The sequence below is a fragment of the Salvelinus fontinalis genome, chromosome 25 (genome assembly GCF_029448725.1).
Source record: "Salvelinus fontinalis isolate EN_2023a chromosome 25, ASM2944872v1, whole genome shotgun sequence".
NCBI classification, from domain to species: domain Eukaryota; kingdom Metazoa; phylum Chordata; class Actinopteri; order Salmoniformes; family Salmonidae; genus Salvelinus; species Salvelinus fontinalis.
This window is the reverse complement of record NC_074689.1, coordinates 28643750-28666552: the sequence shown is the minus strand read 5'-3', so window position 1 is coordinate 28666552 and position 22803 is coordinate 28643750. Positions and strand designations below refer to the sequence as shown.

Genomic DNA, 22803 nt, shown 5'->3' with positions numbered 1-22803 from the left:
CCTCTTGAACCATAGACTCATGAACCATAGACTCATGCTGTATACTCTAATCTAGTACATGCCGTTGAGCATTACCAAAGGACGTCACGAAGGGGCCCTGAGGTTAAGGTTTAGGTGGCTGAGGTGATGCCTGTCGCTGTGTGGCTAAGTCAACAGAGATATCCTGGCTCTGAGGGTGTGAGTCAGCAAAACGGAGTGATGGCGACCGATGGTGACTCAGCTGCCCTCAGGCTGTAGAGAGACGAGACCATGGGCTTATCATCCACCACCCAGCCTGTGAGAGCCAATAGGCTTTAACAAGAGAGTGGGCCTTGACAGTGATGTTAATTTTGGTTGTGTTTACTATGTGCCCGAGGTGGTTTCCCCAAACTATGCTTAATAAGTAACCTTGTCTTGGACGGGAACACTTGTGTTAGCTCCCAGAGCTAATGCCTTGTTTAGGCTTTAGCTCAGAGGGATAATGCCTTTTTGAGCCGTGCGGATGGCACTGGTGTTCCAGGCAGTAGTCTTACAGGTCCAAGAAGGACTGAATCCCATAGTTTAAAAAAATATATATATTTTTTCTACAATTCATGATTACATTGACTGACATTGACTGAAGTGAAATGAAATTGAACCCAACTCTGATGTATTTTGGACCGAGATTTGGAATGGCGAGGGGATGTACTCTATTTTGGACTGAGATGGGAGTGGTGATTCGGAGAATATACGTGTTGCTGCTTGGCAGTGACCTCTAAAATTCCTCAGAGTTTACAGTGTACATTTTAGGAGACCAAGCGGCAGTTTCTTTGTCCACAGTAAAGAAGGAAATGAGCCTGGACATAACTACACTGAGTACGCAACAGTGAAAAACATTTGTCCATGAAAATGTGGCATCTTTCTTAGTCAAGAAATAACATCCAAGTCACTTTCACCTACAGACAGACGTGGGGACAAAGAGGCTGTTCATCGCACATGATATCTGTGTTGTCCCAAACCCTCTGATGGATGAACTGCACTACCTGAGCCACTTGTGTGGGTTGTAGACTCCGTCTCATGCTACCACTATAGTGAGAGCACCGGCAGCATTCAAAAGTGACCAAAACATCAGCCAGGAAGCATAGGAACTGAGAAGTGGTCTGTGGTCACCACCTGCAGAATCACTCCTGTTTTGGGGGGTGTCTTGCTAATTGCCTATAATTTCCACCTTTTGTCTATTCCATTTGCACAACAGCATGTGAAATGTATTGTCTATCAGTGTTGCTTCCTAAGTGGACAGTTTGATTTCACAGAAGTGTGATTGACTTGGAGTTACATTGTGTTGTTTAAGTGTTCCCTTTATTTTTTTGAGCAGTGTATTTGTTCTGTATAGATTCAATTATTCAATAAATATTAGATGTCATTGTTATTATTTCGTGGGTGCCTAAAGTCACAGTTTTGCCAGATTTGAAGAGTATCATTTAAGTGGTTTTATGAGCTCTTTGAACCAGTGATCTGACATTGTTGCATCATATCAGGGTAATAGTCAGGTCGGGTCATGCTCACAGACAATAGTCCCCACTTTCAATTTCATCTCCTACTTTTATACTTACAAGAGAAATATGGAAAATTAATACCAACAACATTGTGCCCATGTCTTTTCCAGGAACTCACACAAGCAATCACACAGGCATTCTCCATCTTTTATTAGCAAAGGATGCACTGACACATGATGCAAACCACTTCCAATGCCCTCAATGCCCGTGATCCTAGCTCATGCTTTCAACTTTCCCCAAATGTTTGAAACATTATCTTAAACGCAGCTGTAATTGACAACGTGATATCATCAACATTCACATCTTTTTTTTGTTTATTCCTGTAAGACTGGGAATATATTGAACATATAAAGACATAGGGGGTGTGAGTTATTAGGAGGCTGCCTAACGGGAGAGCGGTGTAACGGTCCATTGGGGTGAGTTATGATGGGCTGGGGACTCGGTGAATGTAACATCTGCCTCCAGCTACAAAAAGACAAAGGACAGATCTGTCTCTCTCTCTGAGAGATAACGGCCAATCAAAACGCACGATACAGCGTGTATCCACGAATGATAAAACAATTTAAATGGCACAATAAAGGATTTAAATCCTGTGGCCTTACATTATGTCTCACCTTTATTTATTTCTATGTGTTTTTTTCTCCAAAATCCAAACACCCATCTAAGTGGTCAGAGGCTTGACCCCCCCCCCCCCCCCCCCCAAAATATTGACTGGAAAATACAGTGCATTTGGAAAGTATTCAGACCCCTTGACTTTTTCCACATTTGGTTACGTTACAGCCTTATTCTAAAATGGATAAAATAAATAAAAGTCCTCATCAATCTACATACAATACCCCATAATGATCAAGCGAAAACAGGTTTTTAGACATTTTTGCAAATTATTTAAAAGAAAAAACTGAAATATCTTATTTACTTAAACATCTGCTATCTGAGCAGCTAACCGATCGCTGCAGCTGTACATAGTCCATCGGTATATAGCCCACCCAATTTACCTACCTCATCCCCATACTGTTTTTATTTATTTACTTTTCTGCTCTTTTGCACACCAGTATCTCTACTTGCACATGATCATCTGATGATTTATCACTCCAGTGTTAATCTGCTAAATTGTAATTATTCGCTCCTACGGCCTATTTATTGCCTACCTCCTCATGCCTTTTGCACACATTGTACACTGCTCAAAAAAATAAAGGGAACACTTAAACAACACAATGTAACTCCAAGTCAATCATACTTCTGTGAAATCAAACTGTCCACTTAGGAAGCAACACTGATTGACAATAAATTTCACATGCTGTTGTGCAAATGGAATAGACAAAAGGTGGAAATTATAGGCAATTAGCAAGACACCCCCAATAAAGGACTGATTCTGCAGGTAGTGACCACAGACCACTTCTCAGTTCCTATGCTTCCTGGCTGATGTTTTGGTCACTTTTGAATGCTGGCGATGCTCTCACTCTAGTGGTAGCATGAGACGGAGTCTACAACCCACACAAGTGGCTCAGGTAGTGCAGCTCATCCAGGATGGCACATCAATGCGAGCTATGGCAAGAGGGTTTGCTGTGTCTGTCAGCGTAGTGTCCAGAGCATGGAGGAGCTACCAGGAGACAGGACAGTACATCAGGAGACGTGGAGGAGGCCGTAGGAGAGCAACAACCCAGCAGCAGGACCGCTACCTCCGCCTTTGCGCAAGGTGGAGCACTGCCTGAGGCCTGCAAAATGACCTCCAGCAGGCCGCAAATGTGCATTTTTAAGGACATATTCAATCAATCCTTATCCCAGTCTGCTGTTCCCACATGCTTCAAGAGGGCCACCATTGTTCCTGTTTCCACGAAAGCTAAGGTAACTGAGCTAAACGACTACCGCCCCGTAGCACTCACTTCCGTCATCATGAAGTGCTTTGAGAGACTAGTCAAGGACCATATCACCTCCACCCTACCTGACACCCTAGACCCACTCCAATTTGCTTACCGACCCAAAAGGTCCACAGAAGACGCAATCGCAACCCCACTGCACACTGCCCTAACCCATCTAGACAAGAGGAATACCTATGTGAGAATGCTGTTCATCAACTACAGCTCAGCATTTAACACCATAGTACCCTCCAAACTCGTCATCAAGCTCGAGACTCTGGGTCTCGACCCCGCCCTGTGCAACTGGGTCCTGGTCTTCCTGACGGGATTTCGCTACACTCGCATTAACATCTGCTAATGTGTATGTGACAATTAAAATTTGATTTGATTTTGATTTGAGTCCCTGCCACTGAAAAACATCCCCACAGTATGATGCTGCCACCACCATGCCAGGTTTCCTCCAGACGTAACGTTTGTCATTCAGTTAAATATTGGTTTCATCAGACCAGAGAATCTTGTTTCTCATAATCTGAGAGTCTTTAGGTGCCTTTTGGCAAACTCCAAATTGGCTGTCATGTGCCTTTTACTGAGGGGTGGCTTCCGTCTGCCCGCCCTACTGTAAAGGCTTGAGAGATGGTTGTCCTTCTGGGAGGTTCTCCCATCTCCACAGAGGAACTCTGGAGCTCTGTCAGAGTGACCTTCAAATTCTCAGTCACCTCTCTGACCAAGGCCCTTCTCCCCCGATGCTCAGTTTGGCCGGGAGGCCTGCTCTCGGAAGAGTCTTGGTGGTTCCAAACTTCTTCCATTTAAGAATGATGGAGGCCACTGTGTTCTTGGGGACACAGTTCTGCAGACATTTTTGGTACCCTTCACCCAGATCTGTGCCTCGACGCAATCCTGTCTCGTTGCTTTACAGACAATTCCTTCGACCTCATGTCTTGGTTTTTTCTCTGACATGCACTGTCAACTGTGGGATCTTATATAGACAGGTGTGTACCTTTCCAAATCATGTCCAATCAATTGAATTTACCACAGGTGGACTCCAATCAAGTTGTAGAAACATCTGAAGGAGGATCAATGGAAACAGGATGCACCTGAGCTCAATTTCGAGTTTTAAAGCAAAGGTTCTGAATACTTAAAGTTGTTGAGGGAGATAAAAGTCTCAAACTTCAGAGATTTTTGCAATTCGTTCCAGTCGCAGGCAGCAGAGAACTGGAGGAAAGGCGGCCAAATTAGGTTTTGGCTTTAGGGATGATCAGTGAGATACACCTGCTGGAGCGCGTGCTACGGGTGGGTGTTGCCATCGTGACCAGTGAACTGAGATAAGGCGGCGCTTTACCTAGCATAGCCTTGTAGATGACCTGGAGCCAGTGGGTCAGACGACGAACATGTAGCGAGGGCCAGCCGACTAGAGCATACAGGTCGCAGTGGTGGGTGGTATAAGGTGCTTTAGTAACAAAACGGATGGCACTGTGATAAACTGCATCCAGTTTGCTGAGTAGAGTATTGGAAGCTATTTTGTAGATGACATCGCCGAAGTCGAGGATCGGTAGGATAGTCAGTTTTACTAGGGTAAGTTTGGTGGCGTGAGTGAAGGCGTCTTTGTTGCGAAATAGAAAGCCGACTCTAGATTTGATTTTGGATTGGAGATGTTTGATATGAGTCTGGAAGGAGAGTTTCCAGTCTAGCCAGACACCTAGGTATTTATAGATGTCCACATATTCTAGGTCGGAACCATCCAGGGTGGTGATGCTAGTCGGGCGTGCAGGTGCAGGCAGCGAACGGTTGAAAAGCATGCATTTGGTTTTACTAGCGTTTAAGAGCAGTTGGAGGCCACGGAAGGAGTGTTGTATGGCATTGAAGCTCGTTTGGAGGTTAGATAGCACAGTGTCCAAGGAAGGGCCAGAAGTATACAGAATGGTGTCGTCTGCGTAGAGGTGGATCAGGGAATCGCCCGCAGCAAGAGCAACATCATTGATATATACAGAGAAAAGAGTCGGCCCGAGAATTGAACCCTGTGGTACCCCCATAGAGACTGCCAGAGGACCGGACAACTTGCCCTCCGATTTAACACACTGAACTCTGTCTGCAAAGTAGCTGGTGAACCAGGCAAGGCAATCATTAGAAAAGCCGAGGCTACTGAGTCTGCCGATAAGAATATGGTGATTGACAGAGTCGAAAGCCTTGGCCAGGTCGATGAAGACGGCTGCACAGTACTGTCTTTTATTGATGGCGGTTATGATATCGTTTAGTACCTTGAGCGTGGCTGAGGTGCACCCGTGACCGGCTCGGAAACCGGATTGCATAGCGGAGAAGGTACGGTGGGATTCGAGATGGTCAGTGATCTGTTTTGTTGACTTGGCTTTCGAAGACCTTAGATAGGCAGGGCAGGATGGATATAGGTCTGTAACAGTTTGGGTCCAGGGTGTCTCCCCCTTTGAAGTGGGGGATGACCGCGGCAGCTTTCCAATCCTTGGGGATCTCAGATTATACGAAGGAGAGGTTGAACAGGCTGGTAATAGGGGCTGCGACAATGGCGGGTGACAGTTTCAGAAATAGAGGGTCCAGATTATCAAGACCAGCTGATTTGTATGGGTCCAGGTTTTGCAGCTCTTTCAGAACATCTGCTATTTGGATTTGGGTAAAGGAGAAGCTGGGGAGGCTTGGGCGAGTAGCAGCGGGGGGGGGGGGGGGCGGAGCTGTTGGCCAAGGTTGGAGTAGCCAGGAGGAAGGCATGGCCAGCCGTTGAGAGATGCTTGTTGAAGTTTTCGATTTTCACGGATTTATCGGTGGTGACCTTGTTACCTAGCCTCAGTGCAGTGGGCAGCTGGGAGGAGGTGCTCTTGTTCTCCATGGACTTTACAGTGTCCCAGAACTTTTTGGAGTTAGAGCTACAGGATGCAAATTCCTGCTTGAAAAAGCTGGCCTTTGCTTTCCTGACTGACTGCGTGTATTGGTTCCTGACTTCCCTGAACAGTTGCATATCGCGGGGACTATTCGATGCTATTGCAGTTCGCCACAGGATGTTTTTGTGCTGGTCGAGGGCAGTCAGGTCTGGAGTGAACCAAGGGCTATATCTGTTCTTAGTTCTGCATTTTTTGAACAGAGCATGCTTGTCTAAGATGGTGAGGAAGTTACTTTTAAAGAATGACCAGGCATCCTCAACTGACGGGATGAGGTCAATATCCTTCCAGGATACCCGGGCCAGGTCGATTAGAAAGGCCTGCTGGCAGAAGTGTTTTAGGGAGCGTTTGACAGTGATGAGGGGTGGTCGTTTGACCGCGGACCCGTAGCGGATACAGGCAATGAGGCAGTGATCACTGAGATCCTGATTGAAGACAGCAGAGGTGTATTTGGAGGGCAAGTTGGTCAGGATAATGTCTATTAGGGTGCCCATGTTTACGGATTTAGGGTTGTACCTGGTGGGTTCCTTGATGATTTGGGTGTTTAGCATATCCCAGTTTAGGTCACCTAACAGAACAAACTCTGAAGCTAGATGGGGGGCGATCAATTCACAGATGGTGTTCAGGGCACAGCTGGGAGCTGAGGGGGGTCGGTAGCAGGCGGCAACAGTGAGAGACTTATTTCTGGAGAGATTAATTTTTAAAATTAGAAGTTCAAACTGTTTGGGCATAGACCTGGAAAGTATGACAGAACTTTGCAGGCTATCTCTGCAGTAGATTGCAACTCCTCCCCCTTGGCAGTTCTATCTTGACGGAAAGTGTTATAGTTGGGTATGGAAATTTCAGAATTTTTGGTGGCCTTCCTAAGCCAGGATTCAGACACGGCAAGGACATCAGGGTTGGCAGAGTGTGCCAAAGCAGTGAGTAAAACAAACTTAGGGAGGAGGCTTCTGATGTTGACATGCATGAAACCAAGGCTTTTTCGATCACAGAAGTCAACAAATGAGGGTGCCTGGGGACATGCAGGGCCTGGGTTTACCTCCACATCACCCGAGGAACAGAGGAGTAGTAGGATGAGGGTGCGGCTAAAGGCTATCAAAACTGGTCGCCTAGAGCATTGGGGACAATGAATAAAAGGAGCAGATTTATGGGCGTGGTAGAATAGATTCAGGGCATAATGTGCAGACAGGGGTATGGTGGGGTGCGGGTACAGCGGAGGTAAGCCCAGGCACCGGGTGATGATAAGAAAGGTTGTATCTCTAGACATGCTGGTTATAATGGGTGAGGTCACCACATGTGTGGGAGGTGGGACAAAGGAGGTATCAGAGGTATTAGGAATGGACCTACGGGCTCCATTGTAAACTAAAACAATGATAACTAACCTGAACAACAGTATACAAGGCATATTGATATTTGAGAGAGACATACAGTAAGGCATAAAGTAATCGCAAGTCTTGATTGGGAGAGCTAGCTAAAACAACAGGTGAGATAACAGCAGCTAGTCAGCTAACACAACAACAGCAGGTAAAATGGCGATGACTAGACAGAGAGGGTCGGATTAACTACACACAGAGCCTGAGTTCGCGGCTGGAGCCGACAGATAAAACACAAATAAACAGAATGGAGTACCGTGATTAATGGACAGTCCAGCAGGCATCAGCTATGTAGCCAAGTGATCATAGTGTCCAGGGGGCAGCAGTAGATGGAACAGGGAAGCCACAACTACGCTAGCACGCGGCGTTTAAAGTTAGTAGCCCGGTGGTGGTCTGCTTAGACGGAGGGGGTCTGCTCAGACGGAGGCCGGTTGAGGGCACAGCGGATGGAGTATTCACCGGCAGACCAGACGTGGTGCGGCGGGGCGCCGTGTCGACAGAGAATCCAAGCCAGATGGCGAAAGAGGTATTGTAGAATTCTGTTTGCTAAATGGTGCTAGCTTCGTGGCAGTGGCGTTAGCCACTGGGTGCCACGGAGGGTGCAAGCTAGCTGTGAGCTGTGAGCTAGCTAGCTACAGGCTGTGACCTTCCAACCTGACAATGACCCTAAGCACACAGCCAAGACAGTGCAAGAGTGGCTTTGTGACAAGTCTCTGAATGTCCTTGAGTGGCCCAGCCAGAGCCCGGACTTGAACCCGATTGAACATCTCTGGAGAGACCTGGAAATAGCTGTGCAGCCACGCTCCCCCATCCAACCTGACAGAACTTGAGAGGATCTGCAGAGAAGAATGGGAGAAACTCCCCAAATACCGGTGTGCCAAGCTTATAGCGTCATACCCAAGAAGACTCAAGGCTGCAATCGCTGCCAAAGGTGCTTCAACAAAGTACTGAGTAAAGGGTCTGAATACTTATGTAAATGTCATATTTCATTTTTTCATCAATTTGCAAAAATGTATAACAACCAGTTTTTGCTTTGTCATTATGGGCTATTGTGTGTAGACTGATGAGGGGGGGAAACAATGTAATCAATTTTATAATAAGGCTGTAACATAACAAAATGTGGAAAAAGTACCCAACTGTAAATGTAAAGATACCTTAATAGAAAATGACTCAAGTAAAAGTCAGTCACCCAGTAAAATTCTACTTCAGTAAAAGTCTAAATGTATTTGGTTTAAAATATACTTAACTGTCAAAATTAAAAGTATAAATCCTTTCAAATTCCTTATATTAAGCAAACAAGATGGCACCATTTTCTTTTTTTTGAATTTACGGAAAGCCCCGGGCACCCTCCAACATTCAGACATCATTTACAAATGAAGCATGTGTGTTTAGTGAGTCCGCCAAATCAGAGGCAGTAGAGATGACCAGGGATGTTCTCTGTTTAGTGAGTCCTCCAGATCAGAGGCAGTAGGGATGACCAGGGATGTTCTATGTTTAATGAGTCCTCTAGATCTGAGGCAGTAGGGATGACCAGGGATGTTCTCTGTTTAGTGAGTCCTCCAGATCAGAGGCAGTAGGGATGACCAGGGATGTTCAGTTGATAAGTGCGTGAATTTGAATTTTCCTGTCCTGCTAAGTATTCAAAATGTAACAAGTACTTTTGGGTGTCAAGGAAAATGTGTGGAGTAAAAAAACTAGATTTTCTTAAGGAATGCAGTGAAGTGAAAGTAGAAGTAATCAAAAATATAAATAGTAAGGTAAAGTACAGATACCAAAAATAAATTAAAAAAACCACTGGAAAAAGTAAAGGGGTCTGAATACTTTCTGAGTGCACTGTATAATATATATTGTATTTTTTGTGGAGATGAACCGAGATGAACTGTCAAATGCCTTTTGGGAGTTTGTATTGACACAGCACCCTTTATATTAAATACATGACAGACAATGGTATTTGTTTGTTTACTGGTCTGGCTGCCTCTCTCTCATAGTGTAAATAAAGGTCTGAAGAAATCAATTCTACCATAGGCTAGTCCCACATTCAACTGCTCACTGGCTGTCACTCACTGGAACTTTTGGCTGTCAATCAAAATGCACATGGATCTGGGCCCATATTTATCAAACTTCTGAGAAAAAAAATCGTAAGAATCCTGTGAAATGCTGTTTTAGGAGACTCTTGATGACAACGGCCAAGGCATTCCCTAGGACTAATAGTTCAGATATCAAGAGACAAAATGCATCAGAGCGGATTCTTTTCCCTTATCAAAAACCATTCTAGTTCCTGTCCCATCCAAGAAAAAGTGCAAAAGCTCTGTCCGAACTGTGCTATACTGGAGAGTAAATGAGAATGTGTTGTTCACTGTCTTGTTCCCTGTGTGTTACAGACAGTTACATTAGATTGGCACATGCATTTTGGCTAATCTAACTCAGTTTAAATACAATCGACGTGGGCAGTTCTACGGAGCATTCCAAATGAGGGGTGTAGGGGCCCGTGGATGGAGGGGGAAGGTTTTTTCCCTCCATTTAAGTCACATTTAATCCATTGGAAGCTTTCTGGCTTCACTCTAATGGGGTTGTTAATGGCTACCCTGACTGCAAAGTGAAGATTATTGCCTCTCACTTACGATTCACCCCCCACTAAGCTCTCTGTATGTGTCATGTTCTATAGAACCGCTGAAGTGTTCTTAACTCCTGGTATTTCTCTAACTCCAGTTCTATCCAGTTCTACTCCAATGAGTCATCAAATTGAATGTAACAGCTCGTTAATTGCATTTATATCGAGTGCATGTTGAAGGGCCTTTATTTTTCTGGTTATTTATGCTGGCTAGCTTTGCTGTTAGAATTTTTTGGGAGAATGGCATTATCCTTGGTTTAGGCTATAGGCCTTTGTCGTTAGGGGTGGCCATTCAGGGGGCTACTTCACAGAATACTTTAAGATAGTCCAAGGGTATGCTAACAACTACGCCAAATTTGCCCAGTTAGGATACCAGCTGAAGGACTCCTCTGATGAGCTGAACATTTTCTTAGAACTGTAAATGTTCACAAAGAAACATCAGCAAGCATGTATTACACTGATAATTACAGAGTGTAAATGTTCACAAAGACCCATCAGCAAGCATGTATTACACTGATAATTACAGAGTGTAAATGTTCATAAAGACCCATCAGCAAGCATGTATTACACTGATAATTACAGAGTGTAAATGTTCACAAAGACTCATCAGCAAGCATGTATTACACTGATAATTACAGAGTGTAAATGTTCACAAAGACCCATCAGCAAGCATGTATTACACTGATAATTACAGAGTGTAAATGTTCATAAAGACCCATCAGCAAGCATGTATTACACTGATAATTACAGAGTGTAAATGTTCATAAAGACCCATCAGCAAGCATGCATTACACTGATAATTACAGAGTGTAAATGTTCATAAAGACCCATCAGCAAGCATGTATTACACTGATAATTACAGAGTGTAAATGTTCATAAAGACCCATCAGCAAGCATGTATTACACTGATAATTACAGAGTGTAAATGTTCATAAAGACCCATCAGCAAGCATGTATTACACTGATAATTACAGAGTGTAAATGTTCATAAAGACCCATCAGCAAGCATGTATTACACTGATAATTACAGAGTGTAAATGTATTTCATTAAGGTACTTAATTATTATTTTTAACTGTAATTAGGATGTATTTTAGATGCTCGTAAGATTACATGAGTATGTCCACCTCCTATAATTTGACCAAATGGACGGTTCTAGGTTTTGGTCAAAAGCCAGACAGGTTCACCTCAAAATATTTGATTGGAAACAGCATAGTCGTAGTTGTATTATTGTTTGTGTGTTTCTCCAGACCTTTTACTTTATAGCTTATTTACCTAAGATAAATATTGATCAGATGTTTCCCTTTCTCAAGTTATTATGGATTCTGGTTATGAGCAGACTCAATATACTTATAGAAATTAAATTGGCATAAACTCAGTCTATCAACTTATAAACAATCTATGAATTAATTTTAAAGGAAACTAAACTATTTTGTAAATGCATGAATAACATATGAAATATCTAATAAATGCCAATTTTGTGAAAGAAAATCTTGTATGGCATTCTTACCTAATCAGCCAATCCGTCCTAATCTCCACGAGCTACACTGGAAATAAGAAAAGTCATAAAATCAAACATAAATCATGACAAACAAATCATATTACCTGCCTCCATTGAGTTCCTCCAATCCCTGAGAGTCCGATCCACATCCTCCGGAGAGGTGTCACAAAACAATCTCCATGGGCAACAACCTCCTGGATACTGTTGCTATAGAAATGTTAAGTACATTCATTATCATAGACCTCAGTCCTAGACCTCTCTAGTAGTAGGTTGCAGTGATGGGATTGTTTCTTTGTGAGATGAGAGGACCTAACGTTATGGGTGCCTACAGTAGCTAGACATATGTACAGTTTAATTTCCAGTGAACATTGTAATTTTGTTGAAACACGTATTATGTAATGACAAAATACACACCCAAACGATTAATTTTCCTCTTTGCCGTAACATTATGAACATCATTATTACTCCTGTAGGAATCTTAGTTCATTTCTGTCTGATTTTGCTGATTTGTTCACTCTGTCTGTATCAGTACCTCGGGAGGAAGTGTGGTTTCGTGAGAGCTGAGGCCTATTGCAGAGTTCTTCATCAGGATCATGTTCATTAGATACCAAACGGAGAAAGCAGACTGAACCAGGGAGGGATAAACTGGACTTATGAACACTCATTTTCATTTTCCACTGCAACCTTTTTTGAAGAGTTTTCCATTACAAGCTGTAATGAAAGACTCAGCCCTGGCTATTCCCAGCCTGTGGTTGGTCAGAATCCTAGCTCATGTTCATTAGGGCACACATTAGGGGGGGGGGGGTAGTCTTGGTAGTCCCTCTGGATATTCAGATGTTTTCTTCCATTTGGTGCCTAATGCCTAAATCTGAGCTGTGAGAACAGCAGGTCAAGGCAGCCTCCTCCACCCACCAGTCTTTAAAGGCTTCCCCACCGGGCTCTGTTGTTTCACAGGGTGGAAGGGTTGGATCTGAAAGGGGTGACTCAACTCTCAGCCAAGCCAATGTTCCCTCCACCCCGCGACCCTAGGGAACCATCAGATGCTCTCTCACTCCCCTTGCTCCCACTTCTATTCTCTTCTATGATCGGCCAACTACTGGGGATGGGGTGGGGGTGATGTAATGGCCGATCTGATGAACACACACCTGTCTGCCACATGGGCCATCTGATGTTGCAATAAATCCTCCACAGCTGATTTGATACTTTTAATAGCCTACTAGTTCGTAATGCATGTAGACCACTAATACTGTTTTGCTGCTGCCAATCTGTTTGGTCTCCATCCGTATTGTGGTCTGTATGGTTGTCAGAGGTGTACTGTTGTCAGGGGTGTACTGTTGTGAGTGGTGTACTGTTGTCAGGGGTGTACTGTTGTCAGGGGTGTACTGTTGTCCGAGGTGTACTGTTGTCAGGGGTGTACTGTTGTCAGGGGTGTACTGTTGTCAGGGGTGTACTGTTGTCCTGTTGTCAGAGGTGTACTGTTGTCAGGGGTGTACTGTTGTCCGAGGTGTACTGTTGTCCGAGGTGTACTGTTGTCCGAGGTGTACTGTTGTCAGAGGTGTACTGTTGTCAGGGGTGTACTGTTGTCAGTCATGTACTGTTGTCCGAGGTGTACTGCTGTCGGAGGTGTACTGCTGTCGGAGGTGTACTGTTGTCAGGGGTGTACTGTTGTCAGGGGTGTACTGTTGTCCGAGGTGTACTGTTGTCAGGGGTGTACTGTTGTCAGAGGTGTACTGTTGTCCGAGGTGTACTGTTGTCAGGGGTGTACTGTTGTCAGGGGTGTACTGTTGTCAGGGGTGTACTGTTGTCAGGGGTGTACTGTTGTCAGTGGTGTACTGTTGTACTGTTATCAGTGGTGTACTGTTGTCAGAGGTGTACTGTTGTCAGGGGTGTACTGTTGTCCGAGGTGTACTGTTGTCAGGGGTGTACTGTTGTCAGGGGTGTACTGTTGTCAGGGGTGTACTGTTGTCAGAGGTGTACTGTTGTCAGAGGTGTACTGTTGTCAGCGGTGTACTGTTGTCAGAGGTGTACTGTTGTCAGGGGTGTACTGTTGTCCGAGGTGTACTGTTGTCAGTGGGGTACTGTTGTCAGTGGGGTACTGTTGTCAGTGGGGTACTGTTGTCAGGGGTGTACTGTTGTCCGGGGTGTACTGTTGTCCGAGGTGTACTGTTGTCCGGGGTGTACTGTTGTCAGGGGTGTACTGTTGTCAGGGGTGTACTGTTATCAGTGGTGTACTGTTGTCTGAGGTGTACTGTTGTCAGAGGTGTACTGTTGTCAGAGGTGTACTGTTGTCAGGGGTGTACTGTTGTCAGGGGTGTACTGCTGTCAGAGGTGTACTGTTGTCAGGGGTGTACTGGTGTCAGGGGTGTACTGTTGTCAGGGGTGTACTGTTGTCCGAGGTGTACTGTTGTCAGGGGTGTACTGTTGTCAGAGGTGTACTGTTGTCCGAGGTGTACTGTTGTCAGGGGTGTACTGTTGTCAGGGGTGTACTGTTGTCAGGGGTGTACTGTTGTCAGTGGTGTACTGTTGTCAGGGGTGTACTGTTGTCCGAGGTGTACTGTTGTCAGTGGTGTACTGTTGTCAGGGGTGTACTGTTGTCCGAGGTGTGCTGTTAGCGTCCCAACTGACAAGCACCCCCAACCCCCCCCTCACTGATTAGCATCGCGTCACAATGAAAAGGAAAATCTAAATATCATAAAATCACAAGTCAAAGACACCAAATGAAAGATACAGATCTTGTGAATAAAGCCACCATTTCAGATTTTTTAAATGTTTTTCAGGGAAGACAAAATATGTAAATCTATTAGCTAACCACGTTAGCAAAAGACACCATTATTCTTTGTCCACCATTTTTTCTCACCACCAGTAGCTATCACCAATTCGGCCAAATAAAGATATTGATAGCCACTAACCAAGAAAAAAACTCATCAGATGACAGTCTGATAACATATTTATTGTATAGGATAGGTTTTGTTAGAAAAATTTCCATATTTCAGGTAGAAATCATAGTTTACAATTGCACCCACCATCACAACTCGACTAGAATAAATACAGAGAGCAACGTGTATTACCTAATTACTAATCATAAAACATTTCTTAAAAATACACAGCTCATAGCAATGGAAAGACACAGATCTTGTGAATTCAGACAATATTTCAGATTTTCTAAGTGTTTTACAGCGAAAACACAATAAATCGTTATATTAGCATACCACATGTGCAAACGTTACCCGAGCATTGATTCAAGCCAAAGAGAGCGATAACGTAATCATCGGCAAAATATATTATTTTTTTCACTAACCTTCTCAGAATTCTTCCGATGACACTCCTGTAACATCATATTACAACATACACATAGAGTTTGTTCGAAAATGTGCATATTTAGCCACAAAAAAACGTGGTTATACAATAACAATTCTAGCAAAACTAGCCTGAAAATGTCAGGCGCCATATTTGACAGTGATCTTGTCTCATGAATAACTATTCATAAACTTGACAAAAAAAATATAAGTTGGACAGCTATCGAAAGACAAATTAGTTCTTAATGCAATCACTGAATTACATTTCTAAAATTATCCTTACTGTGCAATACAGGGTTCGCCAAGCGAAGCTATACAAACAAAAATGGCGGAATATGCGTTTAACATTTTTCGACAGAACAACGATTTATCATCTTAAATATTTCTTACTATGAGGTGATCTTCCATCAGAATCTTGGGCAATGTATCCTTTCTTGGGTCTAATCTTCTTTTGGTCGAAAGATGTCCTCTTGTCCGTCGAAATGCCCACTAACGTTCGACCGGGACCCCGAAACGTGCCCGGCGCTTGAAAGTGCATCACAAAGCAATGCCTCAAAATCGCACTAAACGGATATAAATTGCTATAAAACGGTTTAAATTAACTACCTTATGATGTTTTTAACACCAATAACGAGTAAAAACATGACCGGTGATATATTACTGGCTAAACAACAGCTTGGAAAGAGAGCAGGTCCGACGTCCATCGTGCGTCAGGCGCAGGGAGCAAAAGAACGGTACATCTGGTCTTTGGCCTTTTATACAGGCCCTGATTGCGCAATCGACTCCATTCAAATTGTCACCACTTACTGACATCTAGAGGAAGGCGTGGGCAGTGTTTGTATCCTCATAGCATTTACAGGGACATTAAAACTGACCTGGGACCAGAGGCCAAGATTTCTGAAATCTCAATCCATATCAGGAAAAGTGCTGTAGAATGAGTTCTGTTCCACTCAGAGACATAATTCAAACGGCTATAGAAACTAGAGAGTGTTTTCTATCCAATAATAACAATAATATGCATATTGTACGAGCAAGAATTGAGTACTAGGCAGTTTAATTTGGAGACCAATTTTCCCTAAGTCGAAACAGCACCCCCTATATCCCAGAGAGGTTAAAAGACTACTTAAGTACTTTACAACACTGTGTACTGTTGTCAGTGGTGTACTGTTCCTTCCATGACAATCAGTTTCCCTGGTATTACATTGTTCAAAAAAAGAAGGTGCCATCAAGAACCTAAAAGGATGCTTTGGCTATCCCCATAGGAGAACCCGTTGAAGAACCTTTCTTGGTTCCAGGTACAACCATTTCCACAGAGGGTTCTACATGAAACACAAAAGGTCTACTTGGAACCACAAAGGGGTTCTACCTGGAACCAAAAAGGGTTCTACCTGGAACCAAAATGAGTTCTACCTGGAACCAAAATGAGTTCTACCTGGAACCAAAAAGGGTTCTACCTGGAACCAAAAAGGGTTCTCCTATGGGGACTACCGAAGAACCCTTTTTTCTAAGAGTGAGGGTCTATAGTATAGATCAGGTATTCCCAAACTGGGGTACGCGCAATGCCGTCAGGGGTATGTCAAATAAAAATGTGATTCTCATTTTCTTCACATTTTCAAACAGTACATTTATATTTTCCAACAGGGCTATACATTTGGGTGAGTTTTTTTTCTCACCTGAGTAGCCTCGTTTCACTGCCAAAAATAAATTTAAACCATCTACTGTTCAGCAAAAATAAAAACACAATGTCATATACAGGTAGGCTAGTAAAATAAACATCCAATCACATTAACCGTTACTCTCTAGTGGGAAACCTTCACTCTGTCGCAGACATTTAGAAACGAAACCACTGGAAACATGACAATTTGAAAAATAAGCCACCAGAGTTTTTGGAGCGAGAATAAAGACGACTTTCGAGTAGTAAGACATGTATAAAAGCAGCAGATACCATTTAATAAGACGGGGCTAGAAGTGTCTTATATGGTGAGCTACCGAGTGGCTAGGACAGGCAAACCCCATACTATGGTGGAGGACTTAATTATTCCTGCTGCTGTGGATATGGCTTTGACAATTCTGGGGGAAAAGGCCCAAAAAACTATACAGACAATATCTTCTTTAAACAACACTGTTTCACAACGCATCAGTGACATGGCAGGAGATGTTTTGAAACAGTTACTGCTTCGCATACAAGCTAGTGAATTCTATGCATTACAGCTGGATGAGTCAACAGACGTGGCGGGCCTGGCACAGCTCCTGGTATTTGTCCGTCACGTTTATGGGGGGGGTCAATTAAGGAAGACATCCTCTTCTGCAAACCAGTATAACATGAGAGGATATTTTTAAAGTACTGGAAAGCTTTCTGACATCAAATGGACTTGGTGGTCAAGAGGTGTTGGTATCTGTACTGATGGTGCAAAAGCCATGACAGGGAGACATAGTGGAGTGGTAACGCGTGTGCAAGCAGTTGCTCCCGACGCCACTTGGATACACTGCAGCATCCACTGAGAGGCTCCTGCTGCCAAGGGAATGCCTGCCAGCTTGAAATACGTTTTGGACACTACAGAGAAAATGGTTAAGCAAGGTCCCTGAACTCTTGTGTATTTTCTGCATTATGCAATGATATGGGCAGCAACCATGTAACGCTTTTACAACATACAGAATTGCGCTGGTTACCAAGGGGCAAAGTATTGACACGTTTTAAAAAAAATTGAGAGACGAGCTTAAAGTTTTCTTTACTGACCATCATTTTCACTTGTCTGACCGCTTGTATCATGACAAGTTTCTCACATGACTGGCCTATCTGGGTGATGTTTTTTCTCGCCTGAATGATCTGAATCTAGGATTACAGGGACTCTCCGCAACTATATTCAATGTGCGGGACAAAATAGAGGCTATGATTAAGAAGTTGGAGCTCTTTTCTGTCTGCATTATCAAGAACAACACACAGATATTTCCATCATTGTATGATTTTTTTTTGTGCAAATTAACTCAAACTTACAGACAATGTCAAATGTGATATAGCAAAGCACCTGAGTGAGCTGGGTGTGCAATTATGCAGGTAGTTTCCCGAAACAACTGGATCCGTTATCCTTTTCATGTCACGATCACTAGAATAAATATCAGACCAAGGCACAGCGGATGTTGAGTTACACATCATTTAATGATAAAGGGAAACTTAGCAAAGACAAAAACAAATAAACAATAAACTAACAACGAACCGTGACTACAGAGGTGCTACGTGCACTAACTCAAAACAATATTACATAAAACACAGGTGGAAAAAAGCTACCTAAATATGATCCCCAATTAGAGACAACGATTACCAGCTGTCTCTAATTGGGAATCATACACAATTACCAACATAGAAAATCAAACCTAGAACCCCACATAGAAATAATGAACTAGACTAACCCCCCAGTCACGCCCTGACCTACTCTACCATAGAAAATAAGGACTCTCTAATGGTCAGACGTGACATTTCATGCCCTGCCTCCAGTTCACTTACCTATATCTGAACAAGAGAGCCTCATCGAAATTGCAACAAGCAGTTATGTGAAAATTTTATTTAAATAGAAGCCACTGCCAAATTTCTGGATTTGGCTGCGCTCAGAGTTTCTTGCCCTTGGCCTTGACACTTGCCCGCGACACTGATGCCCTTTGCAACCACGTACCTATGTGAGAGTGGATTCTCGGCCTTCGCTAGCATGAAAACGAAATACAGGCACAGACTGTGTATGGAAAATGATTTAAGACTGAGACTCTCTCCAATACAACCCAACATTGCAGAGTTATGTGCATCCTTTCAAGCACACCCTTCTCATTAACCTGTGGTGAGTTATTCACAATTTGGCTTACAATGATGGCAAAAAACACTGACAGCTGGTGCTGAAGGGGGTACGCAGCTGGAAGTTGAATGTTTGAAGCGGTACGACTCTGGAAAGTTTGAGAACCACTGGTATAGACCATAGTGAACATCCCTCATCCCTTTTCAACAGCGTATTGTGATGAACCGTTAGGTAGTTACTATCTTCCCAGGGATATAGTCAATACCCCCCCCCCCCCCCCCCCTCACTGCTGGTGCCCAAAATAACCCCATATCAGTATGCCCAGTTCCCTGGCCAGAGATAGGATAGCAGCCAATCACATCCCCAGCTGCCGGAGTGCTGAGTGACTCCTCCCTGCCCAGCGACTCCTCCCTGCTCAGTGACTCCTCCCTGCTCAGTGACTCCTTCCTGCCCAGCGACTCCTTCCTGCCCAGCGACTCCTCCCTGCCCAGTGACTCCTCCCTGCCCAGAGACTCCTCCCTACTCAGTGACTCTTCCCTGCTCAGTGACTCCCCCCATTTGAGTGACTCCTCCCTGCCCAGTGACTCCTCCCTGCTCAGTGTCTCCTCCCTGCTCAGTGATTCCTCCCTGCTCAGTGACTCCTCCCTTCTCAGTGATTCCTCCCTGCTCAGTGACTCCTCCCTTCTCAGTGACTCCTCCCTGCTCAGTGTCTCCTCCCTGCTCAGTGTCTCCTCCCTGCTCAGTGACTCCTCCCTTATCAGTGTCTCCTCCCTGCTCAGTGACTCCTCCCTGCTCAGTGACTCCTCCCTTCTCAGTGACTCCTCCCTTCTCCGTGACTCCTCCCTGCTCAGTGACTCCTCCTTGCTCAGTGACTCCTCCCTATCTCTCGCTGACAATAATACAACACGTTACACATAACAGTTTGCTGAGAGACTCCTCTCTGGTCAGTGACTTCTCCCTGCTGAGAGACTCTTCCCTGCTCAGTGATTCCTCCCTGCTCAGTGACTCCTCCCTTCTCAGTGACTCCTCCCTGCTCAGTGTCTCCTCCTTGCTCAGTGACTCCTCCCTGCTCAGTGACTCCTCCCTGCTCAGTGACTCCTCTCTGGTCAGTGACTCCTCCCTGCTCATTGACTCCTCCCTGTTCAGTGACTTCTCCCTGATGAGTGACTCCTCCCTGCTGAGTGACTTCTCCCTACTTAGTGACTTCTCCCTACTCAGTGACTCCTCCCTGCTCAGTGACTCCTCCCTGCTCAGTGACTCCTCCCTGCTCAGTGACTCCTCCCTGCTCAGTGACTTCTCCCTGATGAGTGACTCCTCCCTGCTCAGTGACTCCTCCCTGCTCAGTGACTTCTCCCTGCTCAGTGACTCCTCCCTGCTCAGTGACTCCTCCCTGCTCAGTGACTCCTCCCTGCTCAGTGACTCCTCCCTGTTCAGTGACTTCTCCCTGCTCAGTGACTCCTCCCTGCTCAGTGACTCCTCCCTGCTCAGTGACTCCTCCCTTCTCAGTGATTCCTCCCTGCTCAGTGACTCCTCCCTTCTCAGTGACTCCTCCCTGCTCAGTGACTCCTCCCTGCTCAGTGACTCCTCCCTGCTCAGTGACTCCTCCCTGCCCAGTGACTCCTCCCTTCTCAGTTACTCCTCCCTGCTCAGTGACTCCTCCCTGCTCAGTGAGTCCTCCCTGCCCAGTGACTCCTCCCTTCTCAGTGACTCCTCCCTGCTCAGTGACTCCTCCCTGCTCAGTGACTCCTCCCTTCTCAGTTACTCCTCCCTGCTCAGTTACTCCTCCCTGCTCAGTGACTCCTCCCTGCTCAGTGACTCCTCCCTGCTGAGTGACTCCTCCCTGCTCAGTGACTCCTCCCTGCTCAGTGACTCCTCCCTGCTGAGTGACTCCTCCCTGCTCAGTGACTTCTCCCTGCTCAGTGACTTCTCCCTACTCAGTGACTCCTCCCTGCTCAGTGACTCCTCCCTACTCAGTGACTCCTCCCTGCTCAGTGACTCCTCCCTGCTCAGTGACTCCTCCCTGCTCAGTGACTCCTCCGTGCTCAGTGACTCCTCCCTACTCAGTGACTCCTCCCTGCTCAGTGACTCCTCCCTGCTCAGTGACTCCTCCGTGCTCAGTGACTCCTCCCTACTCAGTGACTCCTCCCTGCTCAGTGACTCCTCCCTGCTCAGTCACTCCTCCCTATATCTCTTGCTGACAAGAACACAACACGTTACACATAACAACAGGAACGGCGGGCAGGGTTTGATTGCAGGGTCGGACCTGTATCCTATAAAAGTGATCTGATTCTGTAGCTGTTGCACTTTCTGTGCCGTCTAATTAGAGATGAAGGGAGAAAACATTTATTTAACCAAACCTTGGTCCTTTTAGTTACAGTGTGAGTCATTGCTATGTTTTAACAGGTCTGGCCTGTTCATCTTCATGTTGTTGTCCAACATTTCTGGCTCAAATTAGATCCATTGTATTGATGCCTCTGGGTGTCCCACTGTTAGAGATTGCAAACACAGGTGAGATTATAATCTGGGTCTCAGATTGACAGATCTAGGACAGGGGCCATCACCAAATGACAGAGTTCAGAACGTTCCATCTGCATGGATGCGTGGCATTACCAACGGCAGGGAGGAGTATATCCGTCCCTGTAAAGATAGTGCGAGTGCTCATCTGCCTCGGTGTAATCCCCGTCACTCTTTCCTGGTTTTACTGAAAGGCCATAAGGATTTATGCCCCTAGAAAAATAACAAAACGTTATTCAGCTAGCGTATTTTTGTGGCTAACTATGGACTTGCGTACATGCAGCCATGATAACAATTACAGTAAACACGAAAAGGGTGTACTTACGTGTAGAATCTGAAATTGAAAAACTAGTAAATACATCTTAAAAACGATGATAGATTAAATTCTGTTTTATCTCCAGTTCAGACGTGTTTATGTCGAGCCACTGTATGGGAATTGTGTCGGGGTATATGTGTGTGTGTGTGTTTATGTGTGTGTGTGTGATATGAGGCGAGGGCCAGGCAGAGCAGGGTTTAGGGCCTCCCATTAAGGGCCTCCCAGAGGCTGAAGTGGGGCCTGTCCATTAACACGTCCTCAGAGACACAGAGACGTGTCTGGTGGGTGATAGAGCCCATCGCCCCACACCCTCACACTCTCCCTCCACATGCCACAGCTGCGGCCAAAGCCGCTGAGAGATGGGTGTTGCCTGCCGGGTTTGTGTTAATTACACTAAATCAATTATAATTCAATTCTCTCTCCCTGTAAATTCCATTTAATTCAATTTAAATTCCAGGGCAGTATTTGAATTCTGAGATGGTTCAATTTCTCTCAATTCCAATTTGAGGTAAATTCTAATAATTAATTCCCGATTCAATATTAACCCCAACATGTCCACAAATTACAATTCCCTCATGCTTTGAGGCTGATCATGTAACTGTTCAGACAGCCTAGCTATACTGGAATTGTAGATGTACAAGTATAAATTATTTAAAACATATCCTGAAGTACATTTTTTATACTACAGTATGTGAATTAAGTCCATCAACTGGGAAATGTAAAAATATTTAATTCCAATATAATTAAATTCCAAAGATTTTATGTTTTTACAAATCCAATTCAATTCCAATTCAAAAAGTCCAAACAGTCTATTTCCAATTCAGTTCCAATTGCATAACTTGAACTGTTGAAATTCAAATTGAATTCAACATAAATTCTCCACTTCATGAGTGAATTCAAGAATTGAATTAGAATTTCATATTAAATTGGAATCAACCCTATCCCTGGTTGACACGTGTTGCCTGGTAGGCTTTCCAGGGATGGGTGAAGGGCTGAGGTGGTGTGAGGGGACGAGTGACTGGCGTGATGGCAGGTTGGTGGCGCCACGTCCTTTCAACTCCCCCGCCTCACTCTTCAAGACACCCACCCATTTCACATGCCTCCCTAGCTCCTCTAGCCACACTAGCTCGCTTCGTGTC

General features: G+C 44.7%; 1 protein-coding gene across 1 annotated transcript in view; it reads left to right on the top strand.

The window, feature by feature from the left end:
• LOC129823069 (sodium channel protein type 4 subunit alpha-like) overlaps nt 1-22803 on the top strand; it is a 229769-nt gene that overhangs the window by 87466 nt on the left and 119500 nt on the right. The window lies entirely within an intron of this gene.